This window comes from Nomascus leucogenys, unplaced genomic scaffold, assembly GCF_006542625.1.
Source record: "Nomascus leucogenys isolate Asia unplaced genomic scaffold, Asia_NLE_v1 000967F_65025_qpd_obj, whole genome shotgun sequence".
NCBI classification, from domain to species: domain Eukaryota; kingdom Metazoa; phylum Chordata; class Mammalia; order Primates; family Hylobatidae; genus Nomascus; species Nomascus leucogenys.
This window is the reverse complement of record NW_022096343.1, coordinates 3,623-16,093: the sequence shown is the minus strand read 5'-3', so window position 1 is coordinate 16,093 and position 12,471 is coordinate 3,623.

The window sequence follows — 12,471 nt, the reverse complement described above, 5'->3', positions numbered from 1 at the left end:
TGGGGAGGTAACCCCACTGTAAGTCAAGGAGCATCCCTCTGTGTGTATATAGATTATCCACTCCCTAAAGAAATTATAAGCACTATGACCAGCCCTAAAGTGGCTCAGCCTCATACATGCAGCCTGCCTGGCATGAATGCTCTTTGCAAACATACATTAGATGTGGACAGCCCAACTCTTCAGGGAAACCCTCTTGTTGCCATGGCAACATGTGGACCATTCCGGAAGAGCGTGAACCGGTGCCTGCCAGCAGGTGGCAGCATGGGGCAGCTGATGGAACCCAGCACCATGAATGGGGAAAAAGCAACCCCCCACCCCAACTTTATTGCTTTGCTGCCTTTTTTTTTTTTTTTGAGGTGGACTCTCGCACTGTCACCTGGGCTGGAGTGCAAAGGCATGATCTCGGCTCACTGCAACCTCCACCTCCCGGGTTCAAGCGATTCTCCTGCCTCAGCCTCCCTAGTAGCTGGGGTTATAGTCACCTGCCACCACGCCCGGCTAATTTTTTTGTATTTTTAGTAGAGACGGTTTCACCATGTTGGCCAGGCTGGTCTCGAACTCCTGACCTCGTGACCCGCCCGCCTCAGCCTCCCAAAGTGTTGGGATTACAGGCGTGAGCCACCGTGCCCAGTCTGCTTTGCTGTTTTAAATGTTAGGTTTCACTGAAAACAATCCCACATCCAAAAGGATTTTTTCATTATTTTCCCCCATCAAGGCAGGTACACTAAAACTTCAGAGGCTGGCCTGGCGCAGTGGCTCATGCCTGTAATCACAGCACTTTGGGAGGCCGAAGGGGGTGTATCAGTTGAGGTCAGGAGTTTGAGACCACCCTGGCCAACATGGTGAAACCCTATCTCTACTAAAAAGCACAAAATTAGCTGGGCGTGGTGGTGGGAGCCTGTAATTCCAGCTACTCGGGAGACTGAGGCAGGAGAATCGGTTGAACCCGGGAGGTGGAGGTTGCAGTGAGCTGAGATCGCGCCACTCCCCTCCAGCCTGGGCAATAAGAGCAAAACTCCGTCTCAAAAAAAAAAAAAATCAGAGGCTTACATTTTCTCTTGTCGAAAAAAACCAGGGGAGGGATATTTTTCCGCTTTCCGCCCCACCCCCTTCCCCAACAAACTGGTAGCTGCAAGTTCTTTGTCTGCCTTTTTCAAATGTGTGTAAATCTTTTAAAGAAAGCCGCACCACAGCTCAAGAATGTTTCCTGCAGTGTCTGGGAGGAATCTCTTTGAAATGTGATCCCCAAGGGGGAGGAAAAACAGCTTCATCCCCCAGGGTCCACGGAGGAGAAGAGCTTAATTTAAGCTGTTACCTGACTCCAAATTGCAAAGCCTACACCTCCAGTCAAAATGAGTCCTCGTTTAGTTTCAGAAAGTGAAAGGAAAGGGCTGTCTCCACTTTGCTGCGTAAAAGGAAGAGATTTCGTTCTTTCTTTTCCTTTTTTTTTTTTTTTTTTTTTGAGACAGAGTTCCGCTCTTGTTGCCCAGGCTGGAGTGCAGTGGCGCGATCTCGGCTCACCGCAACCTCCACCTCCCGGGTTCAAGCGATTCTCCTGCCACAGCCTCCCAAGTGGCTGGGATTACAGGCATGCACAACCATGTCCGGCTAATTTTTTGTATTTTTAGTAGAGACAAGGTTTCTCCATGTGGGTCAGGCTGGTCTCCAACTCCCAACCTCAGGCAATCCGCCTGCCTCGGCCTCCCAAACTGCTGGGATGACAGGCATGAGCCACCGCACCCAGCCCATAAAAGGGTGAGATTTCTTCTGTGTTTCTGATCCCTTTCACGGATGGTCTGGGATGTACATCACATTTGAATTTAATGCTTGTTCCGTAGAAAAATGGTTTTCTTTTTCTTCTACCCTTGAGGAGAGGGGTTAAAGAAGGAGTTCCTCGATTGGGAGGAGATTTTTTTGCTTTCTTTTTTTTTTTTTTTTTTTTTTTTGAGACAGAGTCCCTGACTCAGTCTGGAGTTCCCTGGACGATCTCGGCTCACTGCAACCTCCGCCTCCAGGGTTCAAGCGATTCTCCTGCCTCAGCCTCTCGAGTAGCTGGAATTACAGGTGTGCACCATCATCCCTGGCTAATTTTTTTTTTTTTTTTTTGAGACGGAGTTTCTCTCTTGTTGCCCAGCCTGGAGTGCAATGGTGTGATCTCAGCTCACCACAACCTCCGCCTCTCAGGTTCAAGAGATTCTCCTGCCTCAGCTTCCCTAATAGCTGGGATTACAGGCATGTGCCACCACGCCCAGCTAATTTTTGTATTTTTAGTAGAGACGGGGTTTCACCATGTTGGCCAGGCTGGTCTGGAACTCCGGACCTTAGGTGATCCACCTGCCTTGGCCTCCCAAAGTGCTGCGATTACAGGCGTGAACAACCGTACCTGGCCAATTTTTGTATTTTTTTGGTAGAGACAGGGTTTCTCCATGTTGGTCAGGCTGGTCTCAAACTCCTGACCTGAAGTGATCTGCCCGCCTCAGTCTCCCAAAGTGCTGGGATGAGAAGCATGAGCCACTGCACCTGGCCTCCTTTTCTTGTTTTTTTTTGGAGACAGAGTCCCCGTCACTCAGTGTGGGGTACCGTAGCTGATTTCAGCTCACTGCAACCTCTGCCTCCAGGATTCAAGCGATTCTCCTGCCTCAGCCTCCTGAGTAGCTGAGATTTCGGGCGCCTGCCCCCACGCCTGGCTAATTTTGTATTTTTTAGTAGAGATGGGGTTTGACCATGTTGCTCAGGCATGCACCATCACAACCAGCTAATTTTTCTATTTTTAGTAGAGATGGGGTTTCACCATGTTGGCCAGGCTGGTGTCGAACTCCTGACTTTGTGATCCGCCCGCCTCAGCCTCCCAAAGTGCTGGGATTACAGGCGTGAGCCACCATGCCTGGCCTTTATGGTTATTTCTTGATGATATGCTAAACAAGGGCTGGATTATTCATGCCTCCCCTTTTTAGACCACATAAGGTAAATGAGGCTGAGACCTACTGGACTGCATTGCCAGATCGTTAAGTCATTTTAAGTTACAGGATGAGATAGGAGGTCGGTACAAGATATAGATCATAAAGACCTTGCTGATAAAAGTGGTTGCAGTAAAGAAGCTGGCCAAACCACACCAAAACCAAGATGGTCACAACAGTGACCTGTGGTCGTCCTCACTGCTACACTCCCACCAACACCATGACAGTTTACAAATGCCATGGCAACATCAGGAAGTTACCTTATATGGTCTAAAAAGGAGAGGCATGAATAATCCACCCCTTGTTTAGCATATCATCAAGAAATAACCATGAAGGCCACGCGTTGTGTCTCACACCTGTAATCCTAGCACTTTGGGAGGCTGAGGTGGGCAGATCATGAGGTCAGGAGTTCGACACCAGCCTGGCCAACATGGCAAAAATAATAAATAAATAAAGCAAAAATAAAAATCTGAATGGACTCCCCCCTTGGCCAGGACACTCTAAAATTTAACGTGAAATTATTTCAATTTAAATTTAAAGTTGGCCGGGCGCGGTGGCTCAGGCCTGTCATCCCAGCACTTTGGGAGTCTGAGGCGGGTGGATCACGAGGTCAGGAGATCAAGACCATCCTGGCTAACACAGTGAAACCCCGTCTCTACTAAAAATACAAAAAATTAGCTGGGCATGGTGGTGGGCACCTGTAGTCCCAGCTACTCAGGAGGCTGAGGGAGGATAATGGCATGAACCCAGGAGGCAGAGGTTGCAGTGAGCAGAGATTGTGCCACTGCACTCCAGCCTGGGCAACAGAGCAAGACTCCATCTCAAAAAAAAAAAAAAATTAAAGTTCATGCCATGTTGGCAAGTGGAGGTTGGCCAGGCCTCACTACACCCCTCTGTTACCAGAAAGCGGTCCTCATCCAGATCCCAAGAGAGGGTTCTTGGATCTCATGCAAGAAAGAATTCAGGGCAAGTCCGTAGAGCAAAGGGAAAGCAAGTTTATTGGGAAAGTAAAGAAATAAAAGAATGGCTACTCCATAGACAGAGCAGTCTCCAGGGTTGCTGCTTACCCATTTTTATGGTTCTTTCTTTCTTTTTATTTTTTATTTTGAGACAGAGTCTTTCTCTGTTGCTCAGGCTGGAGTGCAGTGGCCCCATCTCAGCTCACTGCAACCTCCGCCTCCCACGTTCAAGCCATTCCCCTGCCTCAGCCTCCCGAGTAGCTGGGACTACAGGTGTGCACCATCATGCCTGGCTAATTTTTTTATTTTTAGTAGAGATGGGGTTTCACCATATTGGTCAGGCTGGTCTCGAACTCCTGACCTCAAGTGATCCGCCCACCTCTGCCTCCCAAAGTGCTGGGATTACAGGCATGAGACACCATGCCAGGCCCGGGTAATATCTCTTATAGCCAGAGTGATTTTAGAGTGACCTTCACATATCGTGACCCTTGAATGAGTTTCCTGGGTGTGATGGTTAATACTGAATGTCAACTTGATTGGATTGAAAGATCCAATCAAAGTGTTGTTCCTGGGTGTGTCTGTGAGGGTGTTGCCAAACGAGAATAACACTAGAGTCAGTGGACTTGGAGAGGCAGACCCACCCTCAATCTGGGTGGGCACCATCGCATCAGCTGCCAGTGTGGCCAGAATAAAAGCAGGCAGAGGAGCGTGAAAAGGCTAGACTGGCTTAGCCTCCCAGCCTCCATCTTCCCCCCTTGCTGGATGCTTCGTGCCCTGCACCACTGGACTCCAAGTTCTTCAGCCTTGGGACTCAGAGTGGCTTCCTGGTTCCTCAGCTTGCAGATGACCTATGGTGGGACCTCACCTTGTGATTGTGTGAGTTAATACTCCTTAATAAACTCCCCTTTATGTATATATATACACATACATACATATATATATGTGTGTGTGTGTATATATATACATATATATGTATGTGTGTGTATATATATACATATATATGTGTATAAATAGGTATATGTGTGTGTGTATATATATGTGTGTGTGTGTGTATACCTTCTATTAGTTCTATTCCTCTAAGGAACCCTGACTGATACAATCTATATGGTCTAAAAAGAGTACACATGAATAATCCACTCCTAGTTTAGCATATCATCAAGAAATAACCATAAAAATGGGGGCCAGGTGCGGTGGCTTACGCCTGTCAACCCAGCACTTTGGGAGGCCAAGGTGGGTGGATCGCCTGAGGTCAGGAGTTCGAGATCAGCATGGCCAACATGGTGAAACCCCATCTCTACTAAAAATACAAAAAAAATTAGCTGGGCATGGTGGCAGTTACCTGTAATCCCAGCTACTTGGGAGGCTGAGGCAGGAGAATCACTTGAACCCGGGAGGCGGAGGTTGCAGTGAGCCAAGATCATGCCACTGCACTCTGGCCTGGGTGACAGAGTGAGACTCCGTCAAAAAAAAAAAAAAGTTGTATTCTTTTGAGTCCTTGATACCCTTTGACTGAATACATCATTTATTACTTTGGTGTAGAAGTAATGGAGTGAAAACAAAAACAACACCACAACCACAAAAACAACAACAAAAAACACCCAGGCACAAAAGTGCAAAATGGCACAATATCATTTGCATGAAGTGTCTAGAATAAGACTGTTTGCAGAGTCAGAGAGCAGATGGGTGATTGCTTAAGGCTGAGAGCAGGGAGATTGGGGAGTGACGGTTTAATGGGTATGGGGTCTTTTGGGGGGGGGTTATGAAGGTGTTCTGGAACTAGATAAGGCTGGCAGTTGTGTAAAATGCTCAGTGCACTAAATCATCTCTTCCTTAAAATGGCAAACTGTGTGTAATGTGCATTGCCCACAGTAAGAAACAACAGCAGCACAAAGGGAGGTGATAACTCAGGTCATATCACACCCTGTAGGCCCCATCACCCTTCCTCCTTCCTCTGTTCACCTCCTCCCTTTCCAGGCTCTGCAGACAAGCCCGGGCAGCCCTCCCCTGGCGGTCTGGACCCAGGCCTGCCTGTCTTGGGTGCATTTTAGGATATTAAGTCTGGCTGGAACCTGAGAGCGTCAGCCATGCGGTAAGTCCCCACGTCCCTCCAGCAGTCTGGGAGGGGAGCTCTCTCCTTTGCTTTTGTACACCCTGGAGAAAATGGTCAGGCAGCAGACATGAAGAGCCTCTGGGGAGATTCAGTGAGGACTGGCAGGCAGGTGTCCAGGAGCCTGAGTGACTCACGAGAGAAAGGACGTATTCCTTAAAGACAAATTCATCAAGGGATTGGTTTAAATAATTCCTGCTCAGCACATCCCAAATTAAGCTTCATCATCAGACACTGCATCTGTTGCCTTTTCTAGAAACGTGAGCTCTCAGTTCAGTGATACCGTCTGTCAGGGTTTCAATGTCTCACCCCCCAGGGGAGCCGGTTTGCATACACCAAAGCTCTCCAAGGTCCAGTTCTGAGGATGGGGAACACTGGCTGTCTGGTGACGGCGTTTCCAAAGCTGCCCTGTCCTCTTGCATTAAGAAAGATTAGTTTGTACTCCGGGAGGAGAGATGCAGAAGGTTAACAAGATTAGAGAGAGCTCCTGAGACCTGCCGTGAGATTCCCTGAGGGATGTGGCTAATAAAACTGTAAAACCAACGCAGGCAGTGTCTCTCACCACTGGGTCCTGATTTCAGAGCCGGAAATGTCTACCTCTTCTAGGCAGTTTGCTACCTCAATAATTTAGATTGTCAGTTGTGGTATCCAAGCCCCAGCACAGTTTTTTTTGTTTGTTTGTTTGTTTGTTTGCAGTTTGCAGGTGATACTTAGTTTCTAAAGGTGTGTTTTTCTATTTTTCTTTTTTTCTTTTCTTTTTTTTTGAGACAGAGTCTCACTCTGTCGCCAAGGCTGGAGTGCAATGGCGCGATCTCCGCTCACTGCAACCTCCGCCTCCCGGGTTCACACCATTCTCCTGCCTCAGCCTCCCGAGTAGCTGGGACTACATGCGCCTGCCACCACGCCTAGCTAATTGTTTGCATTTTTAGTAGAGATGGGGTTTCACCGTGTTAGCCAAGATGGTCTTGATCTCCTGACCTCGTGATCCGCCCACCTCGGCCTCCCAAAGTGCTGGGATTACAGGCGTGAGCCACCACGCCCGGTCTATTTTTCTTAACTAAGAAATGTGTATGTGTGTGCATATAGTTGTCTGGCTGGTAGAGGTGGAGAGCTTCATGAATGTGTGTATGCGTGTGTGTTTCTGCATGTGTCTGTGTGTGTATGTGTTTGTGCGTTATCTGTGTTTGTGGTTATGTTTGTGTCTGTACATATGCATGTGTCTTTGTGGATGTGTGTTTGCATATGTATGGCTGTCTGTGTGTGTGTTTGCCTGTTTGTATATGCATGTGAATGTGTGTTTATATTTGTGTATTTGTGTCTCTGTGTGTATGTGTATTACGTATTTGTACATGAGTGTGTGCATGTGTCTATTTCGGTGTGCATGTGTGTGTGCATGTGTGTATATGCATGCTAGTGTGTGTGCAGTTGTTCGTGTATGCACTTGTGCATATTTGCATGTGTGCATATGTTGTGTAGATATGGATATGTATCAGTGTGTATGCCTGTTAGTATCTGTGCATTTGTGTGTATGTGTTTGTGTATGTGTATAATTGGGTGTGTGTATATATGCATGCTAGTGTGTATGCAATTGTTTCTGTATGTATTTGTGCATATGTGCATCTGTGCATTTGTGTGTGTAGATATGGATATATATGAGCATATTTGCCTGTTACAGTCTGTATGCATTTGTGTGAATGTGCTTGTGCATGTATATTTTTGGGTGTGCATGTGTGTGTGTGCGTGTGTGTATGCATATATGCATGCTAGTGTGTTTGCAGTTGTTTGTGTATGCATATATGCATGTGCGCATTTGTGTGTGTATATACGGATATGTATGATCATGCATGTCTATTAGTGTCTGTATGCATTTGTGTGAATGTTTGTGCATATGTGCATTTGTGTGTGTAGATATGGATGAGTGTGTATGCCTGTTAGTGTCTGTATGCATTTGTGTGTGTTTGTGCATGTGTATATCTGGGTGTGTGTATATATGGATATGTATGAGCATGTATGCCTGTTAGTATCTGTATGCATTTGTGTGAATGTGTTTATGCATGTGTATATTTGGGTGTGCATGTGTGTGTGTGTGTATATGCATGCTAGTGTGTAGGCAATTTTGTGTGCATATGTGCATGTGTGCATTTGTGTGTAGGTATGGATATGGATGAGCGTGTATGCCTGTTAGTGTCTGTATGCATTTGTGTGTATGTGTGCATATGTGCATGTGTGCATTTGTGTGTGTAGATGTCGATATGTATGAGCATTTATTCCTGTTAATGTCTGTATGCATTTGTGTGAGTGTGTTTGTGCATATGTGCATATGTGGTATGTGTGCATGTGCATATTTGGGTGTGCATGTGTGTATGTGTGTGTGTGTGTATGCATGGTAGTGTATACACAATTGTTTGTATGTGTGCAGATGTGCAGGTATGCATTTGTGTGTGTATATATGGATATGGATGAGCGTGTATGCCTGTTAGTGTCTGTATGCATTTGTGTGTGTGTGTTTGTGCATATGTGCATGTGTGTATTTGTGTGTGTATATATGGATACGGATGAGTGTGTATGCCTCTTAGTGTCTGCATGCATTTGTGTGTGTTTGTGTATGTGAATGTGAGCATTTGCATATGTGTGTATATGTGTGTCTGTATGTGTGCATCTATATGTGTGTGCGTGTATGTGCATGTGCGTATGTGTATAGGCACATGCTGATTTGTGTGTGTGAGGGGAGGGGGCACAGGCAGACCCTCTCTGTGTGGTCCCAGGTGGGGCCTGGTGGCAAGGAGCCTGGTGCGTTCAGCCCCGGGTGGATGTGGTAGCGGAGGGAACAGCAGGGCAGCGTCTGAGGTGTGAAAAACACAACCTGCCTCGAGAGAGCCCTGTGCTCGGGGCCATCTTGGCTTCTCGGGCCACAGGTGCATTCCTCACAGGTGACCTGAGGGTGGAGGAAAGGCCGTCTCTGCAGGCCACGGGGCTCGCTGGTTAGTGCCCACTCCCAGTGTGCACCTGGACGGCACCAGAGATCTTCCTACCTCCCAGGAGCCGATGCACGATCTCAGGGAATCTGGCCCTCGTCACCCTCGACCTCGGGCACCACGAGACTCCATTTACAGACGGGAAGCCGCCTGGGGCTGACCTTGCTGACCCCTGTCCGGCCTCGATGGGTCTGGGCAGCAGATGCCATTGTCTTCCCAACAGCGGCGTGTGACCCAACACGAGTTCGGGAATGTGAACATTCTCTTCTCGGAGCTTCGCAAGCTGTTTTAGCACAAACTCACTGCTCAGCAGACTTCTTTGAACAAGGAGTCGTCTTAAAAAATGACACTTAAGCCTATAATCCTAGCACTTTGGGAGGCCGAGGCGGGCGCATCGCTTGAGGTCAGGAGTTCGAGACCAGCCTGGCCAACATGGAGAAACCCCATCTCTACCAAAAAAATACAAGAATTAGCCAGGGTTGGTGGCTCATGCCTGTAATCCCCGCTACTCAGGACGCTGAGTCAGGAGAATCGCTTGAACCCGGGAGGTGGGGGTTGCAGTGAGCCGAGATTGCACCATTGCACTCCAGCCTGGGCAAGACAGCGAGGCTCTGTCTCTAAAATAAAATAAAGATAAAAGAGTAAAATAAAGTAAAATGAAATATAAATATAATAATAACAATAAAAATATAATAATATAATAATAAAATCTGCCTACATAGGTCAGTGTGCAGGTGGCGAATTGACTCCTTGCTCCGTGGCGTCAGAGCCTTGGAGAAAAGGGGGGTCACTGAGAAGGGGGTGCGGGTCAAGTAAGAAGAAAACGCCAGGAAGGCTGATGCAAATCCCAGACCTCAAGGAACAAGGGAGGGGCTGTTCTATCGAGTCCTGACGCCCAGGGGTAAAGGTAGAGGAGAAGGAATCCATTCTTTGCCTTCCCTCTCTTCCCGCTCCCTAGCCCCTGCACCTGCTCCCCATTGTCTAAGCCCTGCTGAAGTCACCCAGCCAGGGTGGTGTCAAGCAGAGCCAGGCAGATGTCAATTACACAGGGCCTTCTCTCTCTTCCCGCCCCCTAGCGCCTGCACCTGCTCCCCATTGGCTGAGCAGTGCTGAAGTCACCCAGCCAGTTGATGTCAATCAGAGCCAGGCCCATGTCAATTACACAGGGCCTTCTCTCTCTTCCCGCCCCCTAGAGCCTGCACCTGCTCCCTATTGGCTGAGCCCTGCTGAAGTCACCCATCCAGGTGATGTCAATCAGAGCCAGGCAGATGTCAATTACACAGGGCCTTCTCTTCCCGCCCCCTAGTCCCTGCACCTGCTCCCCATTGGCTGAGCCCTGCTGAAGTCACCCAGCCAGGGTGATGTCAATGAAAGCCAGGCAGATGTCAATTACACAGGGCCTTCTCTCTTCCCGCCCGCTAGCCCCTGCACCTGCTCCCCATTGGCTGAGCCCTGATGAAGTCACCCAGCCAGGTGATGCCAATCCGAGCCAGGCAGATGTCAATTATACACGGCCTTCTCTCTCTCTCTCTTCCCGCCCCCTAGCGCCTGCACCTGCTCCCCATTTGCTGAGCACTGCTGAAGCCACCCAACCAGGTGATGTCAATCAAAGCCAGGCAGATGTCAATTACACAAGGCCTTCTCTCTCTCTCTCTTCCCACCCACTGGCCCCTGCACCTGCTCCCCATTGGCTGATCCCTGCTGAAGTCACCCAGCCAGGTGACGTCAATCAGAGCCGGGAAGAGTCAATTACACAGGGCCTTCTCTCCCCGCCCCTAGCCCCTGCACCTTCTCCCTATTGGCTGAGTCTAGCTGAAGTCACCCTGCTATAGAGCCAGGCAGCTGTCAATCACACAGGGCCCACAACAGCCCAGAGATGGGTTGAGTGAGAATTTGCTGGACCCTGTGAATCACGTCAGCGCCTGCACAGTGGGAAGGGGTCCCCCATGTCACGTTGCTGCCAAGTTTCAACAGCGCTTAGAGGGGAAGCGGCAGAAGCGATTCGGCTTCTCAATGGGCTTGCCCCGGCGTGCACTTGAACGAAGCATGGCGGAAGGAAGCTTACAAATTCATCTGGGACCACCAGCTTCCGGGGATCCCGTGAGATGCGGCGCATGGAGGGTTTGTGAAAACAGCAGAGTGAGTTCTGTGTCATTTACTGCTGTTCTCTTTGGGCACATTGTTCTTTTGTTTTTTGTTTAAAAATAGGTGACTTTTAGGCCGTACGCAGTGGCTCACGCCTGTAACCCCAGCACTTTGGGAGGCCAAGGCGGGAGGATCACCTGAGGTCAGGAGTTCGAGACCAGCCTGGCCAACATGGTGAACCCCTGTCTACAATAAAAATACAAAAATTAGCCTGGCGTGGTGGGGGGTGCCTGTAATCCCAGCTACTTGGGAGGCTGAGGCAGGAGAATCACTTGAGCCTGGGAGGCGGAGCTTGCAGTGAGCCGGATAGGGCCACTACACTCCAGCTTGGGCAACAGAGCAAGACTCCGTATTAAAAAAGAAAAAAAAATGTGACTTTTAGGCCGTACACAGTGGCTCACGCCTGTAATCCCAGCACTCTGGGAGGCTGAGGTGGGAGAATCACTTGAGCCCAGGAGTTTGAGACCAACCTGGGCAACATAGCAAGACCTCGTATCCATTTATTAGATTAAAAAAAGAATAAGTGACTTTTATTTGTCAGAATGAGTTATACAAATTTGGTGCTTTTTAAAATTTTTATTTTATTCTTTTTTTTAAAATTTTTTATTTTTTGAGACAGAGTCTCACTCTGCCGCCCAGGCTGGAGCACAGTGGTGCGATCTTGGCTCACTGCAACCTCCACCTCCTGGGTTCAAGCGATTCTCCTGCCTCAGCCTCCTCAGTAGCTGGGATTACAGGCAAGCACAACCACACCTGGCTAATTTTTTTGTATATATATATATATATTTTTAGTAGAGACAGGGTTTCACCATGTTGGTCAGGCTGATCTCGAACTCCTGACCTCGTGATCCACCCGGCCTCCCAAAAGTGCTGGGATTACAGGCGTGAGCCACCGCACCCGGCCTTATTTTATTCTTTTTTAATTGAGAAAAATTGCACATATTCACGGGATACATAGTGATGTTTCTATGCATATAGTGTATAATATCAGATCCTTATAGCTATAATGATCAATGTATAATTAATGATCAGATCATATAATCTATAAGAGATGATTGATAGCACATCCATCATGTCAAACAGCCCTTCCTTCCTTCCTTCCTTCCGTTCTCTTCCTTTCTCTCTCTTTTCTTTCTCTCTCTCTTTCTTTTTCTGTCTCTCTCATTTTCTCTCTTTTGGTCTCTCTCTCTCTTTCTTTCTGTCTTTCTTTCTTGTCTTGTGCGCTCATACAGGCTGCAGTGCAATGGCGTGATCTCAGCTCACTGCAACCTCCACATCCAGGGTTTGAGCAATTCTCCTGCCTCAGCCTACCAGGTAGCTGGGATTAC